This window comes from Macaca fascicularis, chromosome 15 (genome assembly GCF_037993035.2).
Source record: "Macaca fascicularis isolate 582-1 chromosome 15, T2T-MFA8v1.1".
In the NCBI taxonomy this organism is placed as follows: Eukaryota; Metazoa; Chordata; class Mammalia; order Primates; family Cercopithecidae; genus Macaca; species Macaca fascicularis.
In genome coordinates this window covers 19,450,606-19,477,364 of record NC_088389.1, presented here as the reverse complement: position 1 = coordinate 19,477,364, position 26,759 = coordinate 19,450,606, and the positions used below count along the sequence as shown (strand labels likewise).

Sequence of the window (26,759 nt, the reverse complement as noted above, 5' to 3'; positions counted from 1 at the left end):
TGATAGACTTATTTTCTTTAGTTAACAATACTGCTTAGCACGTCTTTCTGAAAACTATTATGGGAACCATTTCATGGGAAATTCTCTTCCAGTCTTATTTAAGCTAAGATCCTAAAATTAAAAGGCAGCATTTAAAAATAATTTATTTAAAAGGATTCTGGTATATGGGGTTTCTTTTCTTTTTTTTTTTTTTTTCAAGAGTTATTCTATGCTATAGTCTTCCGTACTGGATTAGAAAATTTAAAGCCAAAACCTTTGGCCTAAGGGAAAGACAAAACGGAAACTCAATGTTAGGTATGTAGGGTTTTTCTGGGGGGTATGGGGGACGTGCAGGAGTGGGATTCCCTGTTTTCTGTCATTATAATAAACAATGACAAGGCAAATTCCTCTAAGAAAATTAATACATAGAGCTAAGAGTTGTTTGCAGGGCTTACTTTAGCCCTTCATTTCCATGCTCTGGTTATCTATACTAGTTTGAAAGAATGCTCTGATTATACACATTAGTTTGGAGAAAGGAAACAGTCTGCAAAATCCTTTTACAAAGCAAAAGTTACTAATTTCACCACCCCCCATCCTCATCCTTAGCCAAAAGTTTACACCTTCAAACTAAGCTTCTTGCTTCATTCCCCTAAAACTCGGAAGATCTTAAACAACATCATGCTATAGCTTCCCTGATTCGTGAACCACACCAGCAGCATGCAGCAGAGTGTATAACACCAAGTGTGCACATACACACTCATACCTTACCACAGTACCCCAAAGGCTGGCAAATTGGAGCCACGTGCTAATGGCACATGATGTCAAACATTCAGCTAAACATTCAAGTATCAGGACACAATAAAAGCGCAAGTTCCACTAAGAAGGTGGAATGGCCCCAAGAGAAACTGATTCCTGAGGATAAATGTTTTTTAATTGTGTCAAATGGTTCATTCTATGAAATCTCCCCTCCCAATTTAGCTTTAGGAATAACTTAAAGGCTATGCACACTTTACAGCAGTATTCCAGGAAAAGGAGACCCTTCCTGGAGTAGGACTGGAATCTGTCACTTAGCAGCCATATAACTGAATGGCAAATATTGCTACTACCATTACTAGAGGGCTTTTCTAACCAATAGAGAGCATTAGGGTCATCTTACAAAGTAGGGCCTAAAGAGAAAGTGACCAATGATTTAGAGGAGGAAAAAGGCTACAATTTGTCTAAAAATAAATATTCTGCCACTGCCATGACACACTTTACTCCATCATAAATATACTGACCAGCTTTCCCACCCCCACCCCAACCCCATAGATTAATATTTTCTTCTCAGTCCCTGTGGATTGAATGTAGTTCTTAAATGATTTTAGTAAAGTGACTACAAATAGAATGAGGGTGGAAAAAATGGAAGGGGAAGGTCCAGAAGCAAAAAGCTACTCAATTGGAAACACTTAAAGGGCAGCTCTCTGTCTCCCTGAAGGATATGGATTTATTAGAAATATCTGTACACAACAGAGGTGTAGTAGGCCTCTGTGCTTTATTGCACCAACTTTTGGAGGACAAGATGAATAAGGAGCTATTAGTCTAATTTCTGCTACCAAGACTGAAGCAGATACCTTGATTTTCAAGATGAATCCAACTAGCAATCCTTGATGCACCCATAAGCCTGAGAACAAATCTTTAACATAGCTTAATGAGACAATTAAGTTTTATCTTTGGATATGGAGCCACATTTCTTCAGCACTGTCAGTCCCACAAGTTTTTTGAGAGCACTTTATAGACTCTACTGGGAGGAAGAGGGAAGAGAAGATGAACACACACCACAGTGCCCATGTGAATGCAAAAGATGAACTCTAAATCTTATTTATTTATTTAATTTTTTGAAACAGGACCTCACTCTGTCACACAGGTTGGAGTGCAGTGGCGCAATCGCGGCTCACTGCAGCCTCCACCTGGGCTCAAGCGATCCTCCCGCATAAGCCTCCCACATAGCTGGGACTACAGGGGACTACAAGCACGCACCACCATGCCTGGCTAATTTGTAAAAATGTTTTGTAGAGATTGGAGTCTATGTTGCCCCGGCTGGTCTTGAACTCCCGGGTTCAAGTGATCCACCTGCCTTAACCTCCCAAAGTGCTGGGATTACAGGCATGAGCAACCACACCTGGCCTAAACACTAATTTTTAACTGCGGCTCCAAGTAAGATTGTTTAGCTGGGGACGCGTGTGCACATCAGTAGTTCCAGCTGTTCAGGAGGCTGAGGCAGGAGGAAGGCTTGAAGCCAAGGGTTTGAGGCTGCAGTGCACTGATTGTGGCGTGTGAATAGTCACTGCACTCCAGCTTGGGCAACAGAGTGGACTCATCCCTATTTAAAAAAAAAATAAAAAAAAGAGAGAGAGAGAAGAAAAGTCATTTAAGATTAACAGAGCTACTGGAATTTATAAATGGGAAGAAGAGAGAAAACAGGAAATCAACATTTTCTACTTGCTAATACTGGCTTTGAAATGTGGAAAAAAAGTAGATGAACAAAATTATAAATCCAAACATACGAAGCATTTGCATACTGCAAATCTAATGGAGTCCAAGTTATTAGTTTTTAAATTCAGTTCTTTATATAACATCCTTCGTAAAAACGAAACCAAATAAAAAAATTCAAAAAGGAGGGGCAGGGTAAAATTAAAAAAAAAAAAAAGGGAAAGAGAGAAAAAAAATAAAATAATAAGATTTATTGTTTCTCCTCAGCATCTTCCTTGGTCTCCTCCTTCACCGAAAGAGCTTTTAGCTTTTCCGCCACTTTTTCGGCATGATCGTTTTTTGCCCGATCTTTTCTTTTCTCTCTCCAATCTCTTTCCTGCATTCTTCAAACTTTGTTTTGAATTTCTGTGCATTCTCAGCATTCAGGAAGCGGATGGCCAGCAGCTCTGGCTTGGGGCACTCGTCATTCCAGACTCAGGCATGGTCATTACCCACGTTGGGTTTCAGCTCCACCATTGGCGTGATGCAGCGGCGGGCACAGATCTTCCGGGTTTTGTCCCTCCTCATGAGGAGGTGGGTGGTTCCTTTCTCCTTGTGCTTCAGGAGCTTGACGTCACCAGTGGCTCGCTCCTTCCATTCAGGGAGATCGTTCTCTGAGGCAAATCACAGTTTCGCCCCCATTTTAAAAAGTTCCTCTTCGGCCGCGGGCGATGGCTAACTCCTGTAATCCCAGCACTCTGGCAGGCTGAGGCGGATAGATCACCTGAGGTCAGGAGTTTGAGACCAACCTCGTCAACATGGTGAAACCCCGTCTCTACTAAAAATACAAAAATTAGCTGGGTGTGGCGGCGGGCGCCTGAGGCAGGAGCAGAGATGGCGCCATTGCACTCCTGCCTGGGCGACAAAAGCGATACATCGTCTCAAAAAAAAAAAAAAAAAAAAAGTTCCTCTTCATCTTCCCCCAGCGTTTTAAAATTTCTTGCTCAGGAAGAGAAACTATTGGCTCAAACTGAGGGTCATGGTTGGACTCGTCTGCATTCTCAATGGAAGTATCCTGGTCCTCCTCAATGTCCTTGGCAGCCGCCATGAGGGCGCAGCGGCGGCGGCGGCGGCGGCTCGGCTGAGTCGGTCATCGCTGGCTCCGCGGCCTCTCGGCGACTACTCATAGCTCCTTCCCTCTGCGTCTGGCCACGGAGTCCAAATTATGAATGGCAGAACCTTAGTTAACCACCAAGAGGTTGTTTCCACTTTCATTTTAAAGATGGACAAGCTGAAGCTCAAAGAAAGGAAGAGGCAGGAGTCATCAGACCAATAGAGAAGAAAATCAAATATCCTAGTCCTCTATTCCACTAAACCACGTATCTTGAGGACAGGAAAAGGCAAAGCCTCTTTTGAGATGTTTAACACCATTCCCCATATGTTTATTCAAACAGACGCTCTCAAAGATGACTGCAGATTTTGAGGCTGAAGGGGTAATGTGAATTTAGTCCTTCAGGGTAAAACAAAAGACAGCAAATCTAGTGGCCACATGATCAGTAGAATCATTTCTGCCTTATTTGTTTTTAAGAACCCTTCAATGAATGTCTGATGCAAAGTGAAAGCCAGGTGACCATTTTCAAGGAGAGGGACTTGTATTCATTTTAGAAAATCAGGACCATGCAGCAAATGTTTAAAATTCCTTTTTAAACTTACAGAGGTTAAAACAAAAAACAAGAGCCCAAGATCTCTGGTTCTCATCTGTCAGATCCTTGATACAGACGTTCCCTATGGCAAGGGAAAGAGTAATTTAATTCACCTAAATAGGAATAATGAAATCACAGTCAAATGAAGTTCATATTATCTGGAACTAAGAAGCAAAGCTCCTGAAAGTGAAAAAAGAATGAGAGCAACAAAGAACATCCTTGGATACAATTTCCAGTTATGCCTTCAACTCCTGGAGGTGGAAACAATTCATAGTTCAGGAAAAAACTCAAGAGTTGGAAGCTAAATAAAATATTCCAGAAACCAGGTTTTAAAAATCCAGGTCTACAAACACTCATGGAGTGTCTCCTATTAGCTAGGCACTATGCTGGTTATGTTGACATAAAATAATATTATGTGATCCTTGCCCTAGAAACACTCATCATCTGCTGACCTCTCTAACCTTATTTCTCACCACTCCATACTAACTCACGTGGAGTGCCCATAGACTAAACAGATAAATGACAGTATGATGTTATGAGTACTGTAACTAAAGTGGGTAAGAAAAGTGTTAAAGAAACAAAGATGAAGAAGCAATTCATTAGACTGAGGTACCACAGAGGGCATTACATTTGAGCTGAACCTTGAAGTTCCACAGGCAGATAAGTAGGAAAGGTATTTCAAGACCTGAAGGAAGAAGGAGAAGGACTAAAGATGATCTCAAAAGATTCTGTAACGCCAATGCTATGTAAGAGTAATATGACTGGCTGTGGGGAAAGAAAAAAAAAAAAAAAGACTGTTACAGAGTGTGCTTTAAGAAAAAAAAAAAAAAAAGGCTGGGTGTGGTGGCTCACACCTGTAATCCCAGCACTTTGGGAGGCCGAGGCGGGTGGATTACCTGAGGTCAGGAGTTCGAGACCAGCCTGGCCAACATAGTGAAACACCGTCTCTACTAAAAATACAAAAATTAGCCAGGCGTGGTGGCACACGCCTGTAATCCCGGCACTCGGGAGGCTGAGGCAGGAGAATTGTTTGAGCCCCGGAGACGGAGGCTGCAGTGAGCCAAGATCGCACCACTGCACTCCAGCTCGACCGACAGAGTGAGACTCTGTCTCAAAACAGCAAACAAACAAAAAAAACAAACAAAAAGACTGGCTGGGTGCGGTGGCTCACACCTGTAATCCCAATACTTTGGGAGGCCGAGCTGGGAGAATCACAAAGTCAGGAGATCAAGACCATCCTTGCTAACATGGTGAAACCCCGTCTCCACTAAAAATACAACAAATTAGCCAGGCGTGGTGGCGGGCGCCTGTAGTCCCAGTTACTCAGGAGGCTGAGGCAGGAGAATGGCGTGAACCTGGGAGGCGGAGCTTGCAGTGAGCCAAGATCACGCCACTGCACTCCAGCCTGGGCGACAGAGGGAGACTCTGTCTCAAAAAAAAAAAAAAAAAAAACCCAAAAACAAAAAAAGAAAAACAAGACTATTATAGAGTATGCTCATACAGGCTCAGCAAGATGGCTCACACCTGTAATCCCAGTACTTTGGGAGGCAGAGGTGTGTGGATCATTTGAGCCCAGGAGTTCAAGGCCAGCCTAGGAAACATAGCGAGACCCCTGTCTCTGTGAAAAATTAGCCAGTATGATGGCACACACCTGAAGCCCCAGCTATCCTAGCTGAGGTGGAAGGGTTGCTTGAGAGCCTGGGAGGTTGCAGTGAACTGTGATCATGCCACCCCACTCCAGCCTGGGCGGCAGAGCAAGATCCTGCCTCAAAAAAAAGAACAGCCTCATGTTAACAACCAAATGCAATATATGTACTTTTAGATCCTGATTTGAACCAAACAATTGTAAAAAGACATTTTTGGGACAATCCAGGAAATTTAAATATGTGTAAGACATTTAATTAGATAAGTTTCCTACCTCCAAACTGAGGAACCTGGAAAAGGTGAGCTTTTCCTCCATTTAAAATTTCTCACAATTCCCCAGTCAAGATTTTATCCATGAATTTTTAAAGTATCCCAATCAAGAACAGATTATAATATGAATAAATAAGTCCTTTTTGAATGAAAAGAAAACAAAGGAATCAGATACAGAGCATATAAATATAAATGCAGTCAACTATTGTGTCTCCTGAGAGGTCTAAACAAGTTGGGACTTAATCATCACATATGGCACCCATGACTGTTTACCTTCTTCTCAATTAAGACCCAGATTGGCCCAGAGATTAATGCAAATAAATACTCTAGCTCTGAACACAGCAACAGCTCAAACTGCTGTTAAGCAACATGTGAAGCTGAAGTAAAAAAAAGATCAAAGTTGTAAAAAGCAAGTCTCAAACTTGGGGCAGAGTAAATTGACAGGCTTTCTCCTTTGGTGCTGCTGTAAAGGTAGACCACTTGAAGGTTAGTTGTTTCCAAGCCAACTCTGGTTTCAGCCCTGACTTCTCTGGTTGTTTCATTTGTCCATACATCCATCTATGTGACCTAGAGACAATGTCAGATGACATAGGAAAAGACTTCTATCCAAAAAGAACTCAGTTCTATGTGAGAACTCTGGAAAAAGGCAAGATAAAATACCCCCAGTGAGTGTGGCATGATCTCATTGAGTCCCATCAGTGGTTCCCAGGAACCTAAGGTACAAAGGCCCACACTCCTAAGGCCCTCCCTCTATAACCCAGCTCTTTCCAACTTCTTCAGCTTCATTTCCCACCACTCCTTGTAAGTACCCATTACTCCAGCCATGCTGACCCACTTACTTATAGTGCAAATATTATACTAAGCTATTCTATTTGCCTGGAATAACTCTTCTCACTATTTCCTTATAGTTTCCACTCCCACTTACTGATCTTACTGGACTCAATTTAAAAATCCCCTCCTCTGTAAAATATTTTAAGACTCCATTCTCCCAGACTTAAAATCAGACAAAGTCAAATTGCACCCTTCTTCCATGCTGCCTGGATCCCTAAAATATACTACGACATTACTCATCAAGTAGTATTTTTATTTTACAATTCTATCCTTTCTTATTAATCTCATGTACTCCAAAGAGTCAAGCCCAGGGCTGTCTTCAGTTTAGTATATAAAAGGCTTTCATAATACGTTAAAGCAATTAGATGGCTCCTCGAGAGGTGTGTGTGTTGTGTGGGTGGGGTGCAGTTCTTCTGCTGAACTTCTTAATAGTGCATTCATATTCTTCTTCATTTTCACATTTTCTAACTCTTTGATCTTACCTCACAAAAGGTTTTTTCCCCTAGACAAACTCTACTTCAGAGTCTCCCATGTGTCAGGCCCTCTGTTAAATATACATTTTCTGATTTAGAAGCCTACCTGAGACTAAATCTTCCAACAATGAAGGGCTGGTACTGGTAGTCAAAGGTTCCTGATCAGTATGTCATTTGCCGGGTTCCTGCATCAGTGTAGAACCACATGTTGCTGATGATCTTTTGATTAACATATATAACATATGTATCTGTCACTGGATTCCAAAATATGAGACCAAGGACTGTGCCCCATATTTTTGCCAACCAGTGTATCTCCAGTGCTTGAATATTTGTTGACTGAAGGAAGGAAGGAAGGAGTTGCTTCAGAGAGCAGCAACATAGGAAAGGGAGGAAAAAAACCCTTCAGGAATACAAATAGACCACCTTAGGCCAGCCATTCCTGCAAAGCCAAAACCAGTTTTCCCAGTCCCAATTCCAACTCCAGTAAATCCTACCCATACACAGATCTCTCCTCTAATTGAGGGATTGGCTGTAATAAATCTGACAAGATCAGTTCCAAACAGCAAGTGGCAATCCTACCTGCACCAATTCTATCCCTTTCTACTCTACTAAAAATTAAACTCTCTAAGGATAGGCACAGGTAAAAGGACAACAGGGGCTTATGCAGTCTTTCTTTAGGGTAGAACTTGGCTCCTGATGGCAAAGGAATCTATTTTTATCAAACAAGAAATAACGCACATAATCCCAATCTGAGTCAACTACACTCAGCAACTGAGCCTTATCCTAGGTCCTGGAGTCAGGAACTGCTCCCCTGAATCTCACATCCTGATATCCAACTGCCTCCTGGGCATCTCCACCTAGATGTATCCATCAATAAGCACCTCAGACAAGTCCAAACCTGTTTTCCTTTAAAAATCTTTTCCTCTTTCTGGGCTCCCTGTTGAGTGAAAGGCATCAACCACTCAAGCCAAAAACCTGGCACTCTTTCCATGGCTCCTTCCTCCTCTTTGACTACACCCACATACAACCTTGTCATAAATCCTGTCTTTTCTACCCCCTCAAAAGTAGCTGAATCAGCTACGCTGAAGAGGTATTTACTAAAAAAAGATGGGATAATTTGAGCATCACTTAAAAATTATTAAATAGGGCACAGTGGCTCACACCTGTAATCCCAGCACTTTGGGAGGCTGAGGTGGGTGGATCGTTTTGAGTCCAGGAGTTCAAGACCAGTCTGGGCAATATGGCAAAATCCCATCTCTACCAAAAATACAAAAAATTAGCTGGATGTGGTGGTGCATGCCTGTGGCCCCAGCAATTAAGGAAGCTGAGATGGGAGGATTGCTTCTTGAGCCCCAGGAGGCAGAGGTTGCAGTGAGCAGAGATCGTGTCACTGCACTCCAGCCTGACTGACAGAGCAAGACCCTGTCTTGAAAAAAATAATAATTTTTAAAATGAAAAAAATATTAAGGGGAAAAATCAATATTTATCTTGCCTTTCCTAGATGAATTATACCACAGGGTAATAAACAGCTGTGGATAAATTTCTTTATAGAAGCATTCCAGCTGATAAATAAATGAGACATACTGGAATTAGAATAACACTGTGAAATAATAGATTCTAGATACCAATCATCAAATGCTGCTACATTACAAAAAGAGAGAACAAGACAGTACATATCTTCTGATGGAAGAACTCAACACCCCCATGAAGTAGTCTTGCCAAAAATGTTGGATCTGAAGGTTTGAAGTTGACTAAGTCTCTATATCCATCTTCTAAAATAAAAGAACTACAAAGTTCAAAAGAACACATTCATCTACATTACAAGGATGTAATCGGCAACATCTGGGTGTGGTAAATTCAACAAGACAAACCACCAGTGTATCTTAGAGGGCAAAAAAGATGGAGGAGAAATCTACAGATTAGGAAGACTAACCTGGGCAACAAAGTGAGATCCATCTTTACAAAAAATTTGCCAGGTGTAGTGATGCATGTACCTGTAGTCCCAGCTACTTGAGAGGTAGGAGTATCACTTGAGCCAGGAGTTCTAGGTTACACTGAGCTGTGATCATACCACTGTACTCCAGCCACTCCAGCCTGGATGACAGAGCGAGAGTGAGACCCTGTCTCTTAAAAACAAAAAACCCTCGCACCACTGCATTCCAGCCTGGGCAACATAGCACGACTCTGTCTCAAAAAACAAAAGCAAAAAAACACCAAACAAACAAACCCCACACTTTTAAAGGATAAGGATACATGTTGGAATATTAACAAATGAAATAATGATACTTAATACTTGCTTCAAAATAAAGTGGAAAATGAATGGGTGGAAGTATGAGTGGGACAGTGTTAGCCATTGGATGATGGTTGTTGAGGCTGGTACATGGCTTCATTATACTACTTTGTATTTCTATTTTTGTTTTATAAAAATTAAAGCACACAAATAAATCTTGAATCCATCTATTTGTTTCTGTCATCACTCTCACAGTCTTGGCCACCACTATCTCCCATCTGGCTTATTTCAGTAGCTTCTTTTATGGGTATGTCTTGTTTGCTCCTTGCTTTTTCCTTTCTCTTTTTCTGCATCACCTTCCTGCAATCCATTCTCCATCCTGGCTGCGAAGACTCAAGTAAAACCATGCCAGTTCTACTTAAAACCTTTCACTGCCTTCAGAATAAAGCACCTTCCCAACCTCATAAGAGCCTTCCTCTCCCTTCTCCCTTCTCATATTCCCAATGCTCTCAGCAAATAGTGCTATTTGCAGTTTCCCAAATGCGCCTTTGCATGTAGTGTTACTTCTGCCTGGCTAGTTTCCATGAATTATTTAATTCTCAGCAAATTCAGGCATGACATCTTCTAAGAAATCTTCTGCTACTCTTCCCTGCCCTAAAGGTTCCAATTCTATGAATGTCCACTGTTTCATCCCTTTGTGTGCCTGCCTCCATGTGTCCATGGGTCTGTGAATATTCCAAGAATAAGGGACCAGGGTTTGATTCATTTTTGTATTCCTGGAATCTATCACAGAACACAGCAAAAACGGGTACTTGATATATGTCTGATGGATTAAAAAAAAAAAAAAAAAAAAAGGCCTCGGTTTCCAAGAAATCCATCATTCTACAGAAGGAGCTAAATAAAATAAGGGGCAGCCTGGAATTACATACTTAGGAGTCAAACTTGGTATCAAATAGCAACTATATAACATGCATTAATTTTGTAAACTTGGGCAAGGCACTTCAGTTCTCCTAAGTCTGTTAAATGGGAACAGTGATTCTTCAGGGTTATTGATAAATAAGTATACAGTTCAAAGCAACTAAAATTATCTTTAACAACACAACCCTATGTTCACATGACAGTGAGATAATTTAACAAACTCCAAGAACACAGGGTATGTGCCATCACCCACTGGCAGCTCCTCTGAACCCAAAGGCCATGGGCACCTCTTGTCAATAGGAACCTATCTCTGCTTGGTAAACTGAGGAAAGGGGATACTGCTTCCTTGCTACTTTCTAAGTTCCTGTTCCCTCTCTGTATATAGTCACTCATCTTTCTCTTTGGTGAATCCTGAAATATTATTCAATCCTGGACTTTGGAACTCAAGTTTTTGTTAGTTTAACCTTTAAACATGTTGAGTAAAGGGAATGGGTATCAGAGATTAGGATACACACTCCAGCACAAGGGACAATAAAACTTCATGCTGCTCCTGGACATCCTGGAACTGCAACTCAGGCCCCATTCTCTCAAGCTCAGGACTTTTTATTTTTTCTTTTATAGAAAGATAGAATAAGCTGGGCATGGTAGCATATCCCTATGGTCCCAGCCACTCAGGAGGCTGAGGCAGAAAGGTCACTTGAGCCTAGGAGTTCTGGGCTATAGTATGCTATGCCAATCTGGTGTTCCACACCAAGTTCATCTTCAACACGGTGATCTCCCAGGAGCCGGGGACCACCAGGTTGCATAAGGCGGGATGAACTGGCCTAGGTCAGAAATGGAGCAGGTTAAAACTCCCATACTGATCAGAAGTGGGACTGTGCCTGTCAGTAGCCACCGGATTCCAGCCTGGGCAACACAGTGAGACCCCATCTCTTTAAAATTAATAAATAGGAAGATAGAATAAAAGAGAGGTTCGGGCCGGGCGCGGTGGCTCAAGCCTGTAATCCCAGCACTTTGGGAGGCCGAGACGGGCGGATCACAAGGTCAGGAGATCGAGACCATCCTGGCTAATACGGTGAAACCCCGTCTCTACTAAAAAATACAAAAACCTAGCCGGGCGAGGTGGCAGGCGTCTGTAGTCCCAGCTACTCGGGAGGCTGAGGCAGGAGAATGGCGTGAACCCGGGAGGCGGAGCTTGCAGTGAGCTGAGATCCGGCCACTGCACTCCAGTCTGGGCGACAAAGCGAGACTCTGTCTCAACAAAAAAAAAAAAAAAAAAAAAAAAGAGAGGTTCAGCAAACAAATTCTAGGGTTAAATCGAGTTTCAAATTTTGGATCCTGTAAATTTACTAGCTATGTGACTTTAGGTAAATTGCATAACTTGTCTCAATTTCCTCATCTATAAAATAGGTTGTTAGCATTACCTACCCCATGGGGTCTCTGTGAGAACTGAAAGAGATAATCTTATGAAAAATGTTCAACATAATGCCTGGCAAACAGTAAATTTTCAATAACTTACAGTTAATATTACTTAGAATAATGTTTCTCATAAAATAATACCTGGGAGGGCACGGTGGCTCACACCTACAGTCCCAGCACTTTGGCAGTCTAAAGGATGATCGCTTGAGGCCAGGAGTTCAAGACCAGCCTGGGCAACATAGTGTAACCCTATCTATACATACATACATACATACATACATACATACATACATACATACATAAGCAAGCTAGCCAGCCAGCCAGCCAGGCATGGTGGCAGACGACTATAGTCCCAGTTACTTGGGAAGCTGAAGCATGAGGATCGCTTGAGCTCAGGAGGTCGAGGCTACAGTGAGCCATGATCACGCCATTGTACTCCAGTCTAGGAGACAGAGCAAGACCCAGTCTCAAAAAAATAAATAAATAAAATAATTTCATGCTTAGTAGGGGGAAAAATGACAGCCAGAAAACAAAATTTAAAAAAGAAAAAAAGCACTTTCTAAATTTTATTTTTATTTTACGTTTCAGGGTACATGTGCAGCATGTGCAGGTTTGTTACACAGGTAAATGTGTGCCATGGTGACTTGCTGCATGTATCAACCAATCACCCAGGTATTAAGCCCAGCATGCCTTACTTATTTTTCCTGATGTTCTCCCTCCCCCGCCCCCCAACAGGCCCCAGTGTGTGTTGTTCCCTTCCCTGTGTCTGTGTGTTCACATTGTTCAGCTCCTACTTATAAATGAGAAAATGCAGTGTGTGTTTGTCTGTTCCTATGTTAGTTTGCTGAGGATAATGGTTTCCAGCTCCATCCAAAGGAGCTGCAAGGGACACAATCCTGTTCTTTTTTATGGCTGCATAGTATTCCATGGTGTAATGTACCACATTTTCTTTATCCAGTCTATCATTCATGGGCATTTGGGTTGATTCTATGCCTTTGTTATTGTGAACAGTGCTGCAAAGAACGTATGTGTGCATGTAACTTTATAATAAAATCATTTATATTCCTTTGGGTATATACCCAGGAATGGGATTGCTGGGTCAAATGGTATTTCCGGTTCTAGGTCTTTGAGGAATCACACACCGTCTTCCACAACGGTTGAACTAACTGACATTCCCACCAACAGTATAAAAGCATTCCTATTTCTCTGCAGCCTCACCAGTATATGTTATTTCTTGACTTTTTAATAACCACCATTCTGACTGGTGTGAGATGGTATCTCATTATGGATTTGATTTGCATTTCTCTAATGATCAGTGATGTTGAACTTTTTCTGCTATGTTTGTTGGCTACATAAATGTCTTATTTTGGGAAGTGTCTGTTCATGTCCTTTGCCCACCTTTTTAATGTGTTTTTCTCCTTGTAAATTTGATTTAAGTTCCTTGTAGATTCTGGATTACACCTTTGTCAGATGGACAGATTGCTAAAATTTTCTCCCATTCTGTAGGTTGTCTGTTCACTCTGATGATAATTTCTTTTGCTGTGCAGAAGCTCTTTAGTTTAATTAGATCCCATTTGTCAAATTTTGCTTTTGTTGCAATTGCTTTTGGTGTCTTCATCACAGAATCTCTGTCTGTGCCTATGTCCTGAATGGTACTGCCTAGGTTTTCTTCTAGGGATTTTATGGTTTTGGGTTTTACATTTAAGTCTTTAGTCCATCTTGAGTTGATTTTTGTATATGATGTAAGGAAGGGGTCCAGTTTCAATTTTCTGCATATGGCTGGTCAGTTCTTCCAGCGCCATTTATTAAACAGGGAATCCATCCTTTCCCCATTGCTTGATTTTGTCAGGTTTATTGAAGATCAGATGGTTGCAAATGTGCGGTCTTATTTCTGAGTTCTCTATCCTGTTCCATTGATCTCTGTGTCTGTTTTTGTACCAGTACCACGCTGTTTTGCTTACTGTAGCCTTGTAATCTAGTTTGAAGTCAGGTAGCCAGATGACTCCAACTTTGTTCTTTTCGCTTAGGATTGTATTGGGTATATGGGCTCTTTCTTGGTTCCATATGAATTTTAAAATAGTTTTTCCTAATTCTTTGAAGAATGTCAATGGTAGTTTAATGGGAATAGCACTGAATCTATAAGTAACTTTAGGTGGTATGGCCATTTTCACAATACTGATTCTTCCTATCCATGAGCAAGGAATGTTTTTCTATTCATTTGTGTCCTCTCTGATTTCCTTGAGCAGTGGTTTGTAGTTCTCCTTGAAGAGGTCCTTTACTTCCCTTGTTAGCTGTATTCCTAGGTATTTTATTCTCTTCATAGTAATTGTGAATGGGAACTCATTCATGACTTGGCTCTCTGGTTATCTGTTGTTGGTGTATAGGAATGCTTGTGATTTTTACACACTGATTTTGTATCCTGAGACTGCTGAAGTTGCTTATCAGTTTAAGAAGCTTTTGGGCAGAGATGATGGAGTTTTTTAGATACAGGATCATGTCATCTGAAAACAGACAATTTGACTTCCTCTCTTCCTATCTGAATACCTTTCTTTCTTTCTCTTGACTGATTTCCTGGCCAGACCTCCTAATACCATGTTGAATAGGAGTGGTGAGAGAGGGCATCCCTGTCTTGTGTCAGTTTTCAAGGGGAATGTTTCCAGCTTTTGCCCATTCAGTATATGATATTGGCTGTGGGTTTGTCATATATGGCTCTTATTATTTTGAGGTATATTCCTTCAATGCCTAGCTTATTGAAAGTTTTTAACACGAAGGGATGTTAAATTTTATAGAAGGCCTTTTCTGCATCTTTTGGGAGAATCTGTGGTTTTTGTCTTTAGTTTTGTTTATGTGATGAATTACGTTTATTGATTTGTGTAGGTTGAGCCAGCCTTGCATCCTGGGGATGAATCCAAAGTGCTCATGATGGATAAGCTTTTGATGTACTTCTAGATTCAGTTTGCCAGTATTTTATTGAGGATTTTTGCATTGATGTTCATCAGGGATATTGGCCTGAAGTTTTCTTTTTTGTTGTATCTCTGCCAGGTTTTGGTATCAGGATGATGCTAGCCTCATAAAATGAGTTAGGGAGGAGTTCCCCCTTTTCAATTGTTTGGAACAGTTTAAGAAGAAATGGTACCAGCTCCTCTTTGTACCTCTGGTAGAATTCAGCTGTAAATCTGTCTGGCCCTGGGCTTTTTCTTGGTTGGAAGGCTATTTATTACTGTCTGAATTTCAGAACTCATTACTGGTCTATTCAGGGATTCAACTTCTTCCTGGCTCATTCTTGGGAGGGTGTATGTGTCCAGGAATTTATTCATTCCCAGATTTTCTAGTTTACTTGCATAGAGGTGTTTATAATTGTGTATTTCAAGAGTTCAATACACCAAGCTGAGGGAAGAGGTGCTTTTGACCCTAAATAACTTTCCTTTCTGAATCTCAGGTTGGAGTGCTATTTGAAGATATTACCTGGAAGTATCTTTTTCCTGACCCATTCAGTAGTTTAGCCTTCTTCAAAACTTACTGTGGGGAAGGAGGAGGCAGGTACACTGGGCTTTGGAGTTAAACATGTTCAGTGTCCCACAGTAAGATACAGTAAGTTTCTTTTATCTCTGTGAGCCTCCACTTCCCTTACCAAAAAAAAAAAAATCGGATCAGGCCATTTTGGTTGAGAATGTATGTAAAATACTTATCATTATCAGTAAAGTACTTATCATAGGCCCAGCAAACCTAGCAGTAGTTATTATTTTCCTTACTTCCAGGACCGTGAGTCAGGTTCTCCACAAGAATCTCTGTTTTCAAGCCCGTTAGTGAGACAGAGTGCTTGCTTAGACATCCGTAGGGAAGAGATCCCCCAGAGGAGCCATCAAAGACTACTCTCCATTCTTTGCTCCAAAATTAGAGACAATTTAAGGCTGGGCACAGTGGTTCACACCTCTGATCCTAACACTTTGGGAGGCTGAGGCAAGAGGATTGCTTGAGGCCAGAAGTTTGAGACCAAAATTAAAAATTAAAAGAAAAAAAAATCAGCTGGGCATGGTGGCACATGCCTGTAGTCCTAGCTACTTGGGGAGCTGAGGTGGGAGGATCACTTGAGCCTAGGAGGTCGAGGCTCCAATGAGTCGTGATTACGCCACTGTGCTCCAGCCTGCACAACAGAGACCATGTCTTAAAGAGAGAAAGGGAGAGACAGAGAGAGAGAGAGAGAAGAGAGAGAGAGAGAGAATGAACTCAGCATTCAGAGCAGGTCAACACTGAGCCATTCCAATTCTGTGCTAAGCTGGGGATGGGTAGGTCAAGATGAATGAGGCAAGATCTTGTCCTTCAAGAGTTCAAGCCAGTGTTAGGGATAATGATATCTATCTTAGAAGAGGGACAAAATACAAGGTGTGCTCAGAGAAGAGGTGCCTGTGTCAGCTGGGGTTGCCAGTAGCTCACCACTATTTTCTTGGAACCTAATATGTATCTGATGAATGTCTGGAAGGGTTTCCCAGAGGAAGTGATAGCTGAGCTGTGCAGCTATACTGTTAGCTCCTTGTGTCCCAGAACCTTGTGCTTTTTGATAAGGTTTCCAAATAAAATTAATCAAGGAATTTAAAGCAGATGTCAAGTAACAAAGGATAGGTTTTCACTGCTGACTTGAACCACTCTTCTCTTCTGCCCCTCACTCTCATAGTCCACCCAGATTTCCAGGACCAACCTTCATTTGGAACAAAAGACAAGATTTACTCTCCATAGAACTGACCCTGGGCTCAGATGTGTAAGGACAAATCACTGTGGAAAGCAGAGAAAAAAACAGTTGAAGGACTGAGAGGAGACCAATGACTTCTAGAAAATGCTTTCCTGGGACTTCTTCAAGCATCCCTTCTTGATAAGCCTGCTTGGACAGATACCTCAGCATCTCTGCAGGACTTAAACGGCACTGTAGCTAAAGGGAAGAGTACCAGGAACATAAGCGGGGGAGCGCACATCTCAGCATTATGCAAAGGAACCTCATAGATACTCCCCTCTTCTCAGTTACTTAACTGTGTTAGCAGATGGGCCAGTTGCAAATCACACCAATCTAAGAATTTGCCTGCCAAGGAATTATACCCTTAAAAATGATCCAATTTCAGTCACAACTCTTGTACTGTGGGTAAGGTAAACCCCCATATATCCTATCAATGCAATGCAAAGTAGTAGTTTGGGTTTTTCTTTCTTTCTTTTTCTAGCATCTTCAATCACACAACCATTATACAAATTGGTATAACATTTTGAGAGGTTATTTTTGGCATTATTTATTAAAGCCAAGCCCATGCTTTAAAATGCCCATGCCATTTAATATAGCAGTTCTAATTCTAGGAATGTACCCTATGGAAGTACTTGTACAGGAGTGAGAAGATATTCATGGCAGTACTGTATATAGTAGCTAAATAAATTTCAAAATTCAAAGCCAGGAATGGTGGTTTATACCTTTAATCCCAGCCTTTGGGAGGCTGAATAGGAAGGATCGCTTGAGGCCAGGAGTTTGAGACCAGCCTGGCCAACATGGTGAGACCCTATCTCTACAAAAAATTTAAAAATTAGCTGGGTGTGGTGGCCCATATCTGTAGTCCCATCTATTTGGAAAGGATCAATTGAGCCCAGAAGTTTGATGCTGCAGTGAGCTAATAAGTTGCTACTGCACTCCAGCCTGGGCAAGAAAGCAAGACCCTGCCTCTAAAATAAAAATTAAAAAAAAAAAAATTAAAATTAAGGCCTGGTACAGTGGCTCATGCCTATAATACCACCACTTTTGAAGGCCAAGGTGGGCAGACTGCTTGAGCCCAGGAGTTTGAGATCAGCCTGGGCAACATGACAAGACTGTCTCTAAAGAAATAAATAAAAATAAAAAACACAAAAATTAGCCAGGCATGGTGCCACACACCTGTAGTCCAAGCTACTAGGGAGGCTGAGGTGGGAGGATCGCTTGAGCCTGGGAGGTTGAGGCTGCACTAAGCCGTGAGCAAGCCACTTGCACTCCAGCCTGGGTGACAGGGCAAGACTCCATCTCAAACAAAACAAAAAATAAACAAGTGAATAAAAATTAAAAGAAAAACTCAAACTTTGCAATCAATAGGAGGATGGCTAATAAATCTGTATAATACAAAGAATATTACTGGCATGTAAATAAGTCTATAATATCTTGTTAATGAAAAGAATCAGTTTGATCTCATTTACAAAAACATACATTTTAAAGTACATAAAAGTTTACAGATGGACTTCTGCCACTCTAGCCAAGATGGAGTAATGGGAACCAGATTTGGCCACCTGACTGGGGCAACTACGGAGCTAGACAAACCATATAAAACAATGCTTTTCAGGTACTGGACTTCAGACGGCAAAAGACAGTGACTCCAGAGAGAGAGGAAACAAACAAGGGAAGTCCTACAAATACCCACCGAAGCCCTGAATTTCTAGCCTAGAGCACAGGAAGGGAGAACCCAGGTAGAGCTCAATGGTTCGAGGAGTTGAGGATTAGAAGCGGGGAGTCCAGGAGGCCAGGGCAGCTGGAGTTCACAAATAAGAGGGCTAGCAGGGAGAGGGCTACGCAGAGAGAGCACAGCTGAAATCTGCAGAGGGGTCCCTCCAAGTCTTCAGCTGAGGACTGATCAGCGCACATGTAAGAGAAAAACTACCCAAATCCGGGGAAAGAATCATCATCAAGGAGCAGAGGGAACAATTCTGGGGCTCACATAGGGCCAAGAATAGTTTTTTTCTCCACCAGCCAGAATGAAAAACTTTCTAAGTTAGAGAATTTATTTCCTGACGGTCCTAATTAGCATGTATATATCCCCCAACAACTGGCCCTCGGGTATTCTAAGAGCACTGATTCACTTATCAGATTAGCTGTTTGTCCTAGTCAATCTATAAATGATAGAATCTAAGACAGGTGGTGATGGCAGGTTTGTGGCATGAGAGATGGATAAGTCAGCAGGAGCCAGAGAGGCAAGTCCAACAGGTTGAGAGAATAGATCCTAAAAACATACTCTGCCTTAGGCTCATCTTGACATAGACAAAAGTCCACCACTATATGCAAAAATTCCCTTTGTCAGCTTGGCACAAAAATGACTGTAAAGATAATATCATCATAACCCCTCCTCAATGAACTGGCTACCACAATGAAATTTTCTCTCTTTTTTCTTGGTGCTTTTCAAGTCTCTACAACTCTGCCCAAACAGACCTTCCCATTTAACATGTCCTTCTTCTTTCCAAGCGACACTCAAATGCATTAAAGATCACCTTGTAAGCCTATTCCTGGAAAAATGGCTCTTCACAATCTTATTTGCCCTTTTGGTCCCAGTGATACAACTGTGGATTCAAAGCCTGGTATTACTCTTTAAATGGTGTTCACTCAGTCCTGGTGAAGTTCACTTTTCACACAAATAAGATACTTGGATTCCACTGAATGTTTCTATTCAGATCAAGTTAATACAAAGTTGGAGAGCTTAGATCCTTTATCATGTAACTTTGAGAATTCTCAGATGAATGCAGCATAAAAAGAAACTGCTGAACTTCTAGGCTAAGACATTAAAAACTGCATAGAATGTAATTCCATCATTATAAAGCCCTAATTAAAAAGATAAACAAAAAGGGTAGGATGCTTTTTACAGTAAGTGCTTCACAACTAGTCATAATGATTTGAAAATCAACACTCAGCAAAATGATAATAGGCCTCCGAGAGGAAAGTGGAGTAGGCACATATAGTTGGTGTTCCAACGTGGGTACCAGGTACAAAACTGAGAAGTAAAATCCTGGTCTCTTAAAGGCCCATACAGCTCCTTTAAAATCCTGCGTGTATATATGGTGAATTCTATAGAGGTCAAACACTAGAAACTAGCAAAGGTTATTAAAATCAGTAGCAACACAGTATTTATTTCAACTGTTTTGTAATTCTAATTATCCCAACCTTCCAACTTTCTCCATTCTCCCACAGAACACCTAACAAATCCTTGTGAAATATAATAAGGGTTTTTGCTTTCTTTTTTTTACCCCCAGAATGATGCAAAACTTGGTAAGCAGACACTGAGCCCACAAGGCTTTTGTCAAAGAGCTGAACAAGAGACTGATCATAGGTCAAAATTTACATGTTCCTGGAATTCAGACAATTAAAAAGAGCAGTAGCCAGAATGCTTGGAGCCAGATAAACTTTGCCACTTAGTACTTGTACAATCTTTGTTTTTTTTTTTTTTTTTTTTTTGAGACAGTCTTGCTCTGTAGCACAGGCTGGAGGGCAGTGGCACAATCTCGGCTCACTGCAACCTCCGCCTGCTGGGTTCAAGCGATTCTCACGGCTCAGCCTCTCAAGTAGGTGAGACTAAAGGTGTACGCCACCATGCCCAGCTAATTTTCTGTATTTTTAGTAGAGACGGGGTTTCACCATGTTGGTCAGGCTGGTCTTGAACTCCTGACCTCAGGTGATCTGCCCGCCTTGGCCTCACAAAATGCTGGGATTACAGGCATGAGCCACCACGCCCAGCTCATTTCTGTTTTAAAACCAAGTTTTATTTGGCCATAAAACTTGTTGGCAGCTCATGAAACAGAAATTTCCTGAGATATAAAAGAACTAATTGGCCAGGCGCAGTGGCTCATGCCTGTAATCCCAGCACTTTGGGAGGCCGACGTGCGCAGATCACTTGAGGCCAGCAGTTCAACACCAGCCTGGCCAACCAACATGGTGAAACCCATCTCTACTGAAAATACAAAAATTAGCCAGGCATGGTGGCACACACCTGTAATTCCAAGCTACTCCACTGGCTGAAGCAGAATCGCTTGAACCTGGGAGGCGGAGATTGCAGTGAGCCGAGGTCGTGCTAATGCTCTCTAGCCTGGGCGACAAAGTGGGACTCCATCTCAAAAAAAAAAAAAAAAAAAAAAGAACTAGAATTAATCACAATCCCACAACCAAGCATAACATGAAATCCAGATATCATTACAGAAATGATGATCAGATCTGCATCTATACAAAGGTCTCACTTCTAAAAGGCAAAGACCTCAAAATATACACACATACTTATACACACACATATATTAGTATTTACAAAACATAAAGAGTTGCTAAAAATCAGTAGGAAAAAGACAAGCAAACTACCCAATGGACAAAGAATATGACCAGGCAAAGATGCCCTAATATGATTAGAATGAGTAACAATAAAAATTCAAAGTAAAGCAACCATTATAAACCATTTCTCATCAGATTGGCAAACAATTAAAAATAGTGATATATTTCAGTGGTGAAGTTTTGAAGAAATGGGTATGCACATACAATGCTGGTGGTTGATGTACAACTTGAAATCAACTTACAGGATCTACCAACATTTAAACTACACACGCTCTGTGACCCAAGAATCCCACTTCTCTCCATCTTAGAGAAATACACATGTTCACAAAAATATATGTATAAGGCACATTTATTACAATTTTTAAAAGTCAGAAGAAACCTAAATACTGATCAGTAGAGGAAGAGCCAAGATGGAGAGATGGTAACGAGATTAGAAACCAAACTTTTAGACTTCACCCAGGTAATCTGCAAGTCACTCATTCTAGATTTCAGCTAGGCTGCCAATTATTCAGCTAGTTCCTCCCTCCCATGGTTTATTAGCACCACATAACATCAAAGGAAAACACTCCAGTTTTGAGAACTAGTTTTGAAGATTCCAGGGTGGCCCTTATCCTGCATAAGATACCTCTTCAATGGCTGCAACTGGTATATTCTGCCTGGTTTTTGTTTTGTGGTAAATATTTTCGTTCTATTTTTGTATTTTATATAGTCAATTTCAGCAGCTGTAAGCCAGTGAACTGAATGGAAACACAATTAGCTAGCACAGGACACCCAGGAGTTACTATTTTGCCACTACAAATAATGCTACAGTGCAAGTTTCTGTACTTGCATCTTTTCTAATGTCTGATGAGTTATTTTCAAAGGAAAAAGTCTTAGGGCTGGGTTATGAAGTTGGAAACTACAGAAAGCTTTATGACTGGCTCCCTACAGCTTTGTCAGTTCCCCTAACGATTGGACCCATCCGAACTGCTGTGGGTGTCCTATAGTCCACCAGCAGAGGGCAGCATCCCCCAGACCAACAGAGCCTCAGGATGCAGACACTAAGCCTGGGGAGTGAAGAAAAGTGATCAGAAGACAAAGGCAAAATCACAGAACATGCTAACCAGGGCTTCCAAAATTTGGGAGGTATGGCAGGCCCTCGTTCCTGCAAGATAACTGGGATTATCCACAACTAGCAACACCTAACACTCAGTGTCCTTGATTCCTTAACTGGCACCAAGATAAAAAAGTCACCTCCTTTTAAACAGGTATATATACTGCTATGCTGGCCATGCCAAACCCTTTATCAACTAGAATCTTGCCACGCAACAAAGATTACTGAAGCCCTATCCCTGGGGAGACTAAACAGGGGATGCATTATGCTGCTGGCCTCATTTTGGCAGTTGCTGTTGAAAGACAGAATGGAAAGGGCAAACCTACATATCCATCACAAATGTCTGGTTTCTCATTCCCTTTTCTTGGCTTCATTTTAAATTGAGCTGGTGGCAAGGGAAGGATACTGTAGGCAGCAATGAGTTGAAAGGTAACCATGGCTGGGTACGGTGGCTCACACTTGTTATCCCAGCACTTTGGGAGGCTGAGGCAGGCGGATCACTTGAGGACAAAAGTTGGAGACCACCCTGGCCAACATAATGAAACCCCATCTCTACTAAAAATGCAAAAAATTAGATGGGTATGGAGTCATGTGCCCGTAATCCCAGCTACTCAGGAGGCTGCGGCAGGAGCATTGCTTGAACCCGGGAGGCGGAGGTTGTATTGAGCCGAGACTACACCACTGCACTCCAGCCCGGGCAACAGAGTGAGACTCTATCTCAAAAAATAAAAAAATAGAAAAAAGGGAAAAGAAAGGTAACTACGAGCCCAGAGCAGTTAGGTTATAGGTCAAAGAAAACAGAAATCATTGTGGTTGAAATGTCTCCAACAGTGTTCACTTTAGATCATTAACCAAGTGAGTCATCCTAAATTAATCTGAACTAAAGTTTGGGCCACTCAATATTTCAGCTCTTGAGGGTCTAGGGAAATACCACATCCTTACCTATCAAGAGGCCAGACACAACTATTATTTACCATTTGGTCACTGCCACTGATAATGCTAACTTCTCCCTGGAACATTTATATGATCTGTATCACAGCCCACACTACAGTCATAATAAATAATACAGCATTAGTGAGAGTAGAAAAGCAGGCTCTCTTATACCCTGATTGCAGAATTGAGGTGGTAGGAGAGTAGGGGTCGCGGCAGTATTTACCACCATTTGGGGGATGACGAATTTAGTAGCACCAAGATTCAAATGGATAAACTCTTTCACCTAGAAATTCCACTTCTAGGGTTTTATGCTACAAAAGTAATGCCATAAGTAAGTAAAGTATTATACCAGGATATTCACTGCAGCCCTGTTCATAATAGAGAACAAATAAAAACAATCCAATTCCCACCAACAAAAGATGAATGAAACAAATTCTGGCATATCTATTAATGCAACCATTCATTAAACAATGAGACAGATCTATGAATCCTATCATGGAACAATCTCTAACACAAATTAAGTGAAATAAAACAAGCTACACAATTAAGTATGTAATTTTAATTAAAAAAAAATTTTTTTTGAGACAGGGTCTCCCTCTGTCGCCCAGGCTGGAGTGCAGTGGCGCAATCTTGGCTCAATGCAACCTCCACCTCCTGGACTGAAGTGATCCTCCTGCCTTGGCCTACCAAGTAGTTGAGACTACAGGCACCTGCCACCACACCTGACTAATTTTTGTATTTCTGTAGAGACAGTGTTTCACCGTGTTGCCAAGGCTGGTCTCAAACTCCCGAGCTCAAGCAATCTGCCCACCTTGGCCTCCCAAAGTGCTGGGATTACAGGCATGGGCCTGGACTATAATTTCTACTTTTTTAAAAAAACTGCATGTTTGGAAAGTGTAGAGTCAGAGTATATATCAGACTGCCCAGGTTTCAATTTTGGCCCTGCTGCTTACTAGAAGTGTGAAGTGTGATTTTACACTTCATCCTCAAACTTCAGTTTCCTTATCTGTAAAATGGGGAGGGGGGCACATATTGCCTTCAAAGGATTATGATGAAAATTCAATTCATTTATTTTATTGGCTGGCCAAGATGGCTCACGCCTGTAATCCCAGCACTTTGGGAGGCTGAGGCAGGTGGATCACCTGAGGCCAGGAGTTTGAGACCAGCCTGACCAATATGATGAAACCCTGTCTCTACTAAAAATACAAAATTAGCCGAGCATGGTGGTGCGTGCCTGTAATCCCAGCTACTTGGGAGGCTGAGGCAGAAGAATCATTTGAACCTGGGAGGCAGAAGTTGCAGCGAGCCGAGATTGTGCCACTGCACTCCAGCCTGGGCAACAAGAGCAAAACTTTGTCTTAAAAAAAAAAAAGAAAAGAAAAGAAAATTCATTTGTTTTATATAAATATATAAAAATAACTGAATTTATATAAATAAGGTACCTGCATATAGTAAATGCTCAGAAGACTCAGAAGATGATAATGATTATTATTAACATCACTACCTCTGGGAAGTTGAAATAAGGAGGTAACTTTGATTTACCAAGTTTTATACTTCTGTAAATAAAGAATTTTTCAGAATAGGCATGAAGTACTTTTATAGTTAAAAGATATACCCTTATACCCAAGAGAAATGAAAATACATGTCCCAAGGCTTGCATGTGAATGTTCATAGTAGCATTATTCACAAATGCTCATCAACTGGTGAATGGATAGATAAAATGTATGGCATATCCATACAATGGAATATATTCAGCACAAAAAGGAACTGACTACTCAAGTGCTATGGCACGGACAAACTTCAAAACCACCATGCTACATAAAAGCAGCAAGACATAGATAATACATATGGTATAATTCAATTTATATGACATGTTCAGAAAAGACAAATCTATAGAGACAGTAGGATTAAGGATTGCTGGGTTTAACAGTAAAAGGGCAGAAAGGTTCTTATTAAGATGATGAAAATGTTCTATAACTGATTTGTGGTAATGGTTGCAAAACTTGGTAAATATACCAAACATCACTGAATTGTACAGGGTAAATTATGAGATATGTGAAACATGTCTCATTGTTTTTAAAAAAAAAAAAAAAAAAAAAGGTTTAAGAAGATACATCCTTGGCCTGGCGTGGTGGCTCACGCCTGTAATCCCAGCACTTTGGGAGGCCGAGGCGGGCAGATCACGAGGTCAGGAGTTCGAGACCATCCTGGCTAATACGGTGAAACCCCATCTCTACCGAAAATACAAAACATTAGCCAGGCATGGTGGTGGGCGCCTGTAGTCCCAGCTACTCGGGAGGCTGAGGCAGGAGAATGGCGTGAACCTGGGAGGCGGAGCTTGCAGTGAGCTGAGATCACGCCACTGCACTCCAGCCTGGGCGACAGAACGAGACTCCGTCTCAAAAAAAAAAAAAAAAAAAAGAAGAAGAAGATACATCCTTACAAACCAGGCCTATTTTACACTCCTATAATGCTCTACCCTTGGGAGGGGCTTTAACTTGCATTTCTCTATTTGATCCTCAGAAGTATCATGTGAAGTAGACAGAGCAGGGACCATGCTCTTCGGAGAAAAGAGAAAAATGAAGTCCAGATTAGGCCATAGCTACTGCTAACAAGTAAAGCACCCAGAGCCCAGATCGAAACACAACTCAATAGATACAGTGGTAAAAATGTACCAAGACTTCAAGATTCCAGGGGTAATAACCAAACAGTGATCACAAGTATACTGATGACCAGGGGCTTTGCCTGCAAAGTATACTCCTTTTTAAAATTCTTTAACTTTTTGAACAAATGTACACTTAAGAAATCTGACATAAAACATGCTTTTTGTTCCTTACACAGTCTGGCTAAAAGTCACATCATTATGGATATGAATAAATTCCCTGATACAAGAAGAAACTTCCTTTTCAGTAGCTCAAAAAATGCTTAGCATACATTGAGGATTCAAGAAATGCTTATTAGGCTGGGAGTGGTGGCTCACACCCATAATCTCAGCACATTGGGAGGCCGAGATGGATCGCTTAAGTCCTCGAGTTTGAGACGAGCCGAGGAAACAGTGAGACCCAATCTCTTTAAAAAAAAAAAAAAAATTAGTGGGGTGTGGTGGTGGTGCAAGCCTGCAGTCCCAGTAACTTAGGAGGATAAGGTGGGAGTATTACCTCAGCCAAGGCGGTTGAAGCTGCAGTGAGCTGTGACCAATACCACTGGACTGGAGCCTGGGTGACAGAGTAAGACCTTGTCTCAAAAAAAAAAAAGAAAGAAAGAAAAGGAAATACTTCTTACTAATATGAAAAATAATTGCAAATTTTTAAAAAGTTTAATTTGAACATACTGTAAATGAATCTAGCATTTCATTTTGTACAGAAAAACTGGAGAGAAGTGACAAGAGATAAAACCTAAGCCATAAGCCACATGGAAATGTTTTTGAGGGGGTAGGGGTGGAAGGTGGTTAATTTTTGGCAATCATTTTGCTAAAAAGCCACAGGCATTCCCAGCACCAGGCGAGAAACCAAGAAAATAACAGCCGAGCGTGGTGGCTCGTGCCTGTAATCTCAGCACTTTGGGAGGCCAAGGCGGGCTGAGCTCTTGAGCCCAGGAGTTTGAAACCAGCCTGGGAAACATGGTGAAACCCCTTCTCTACCAAAAATACAAAAAAATTAGCCAGGCATGGTGGCATGCACCTGTGGTCCCAGCTACTTCAGAGGCTGAGGTGGGAGGATCGCTTGAGCCTGGGAGGCAGAGG

The 26,759-nt window shown here is 41.5% G+C and overlaps 1 protein-coding gene and 1 pseudogene across 5 annotated transcripts in view; both read right to left on the bottom strand.

The window, feature by feature from the left end:
- NR6A1 (nuclear receptor subfamily 6 group A member 1) overlaps positions 1-26,759 on the bottom strand; it is a 258,964-nt gene that overhangs the window by 80,586 nt on the left and 151,619 nt on the right. The window lies entirely within an intron of this gene.
- Positions 202-6,252, bottom strand: LOC102140687 (ran-specific GTPase-activating protein-like; annotated as a pseudogene).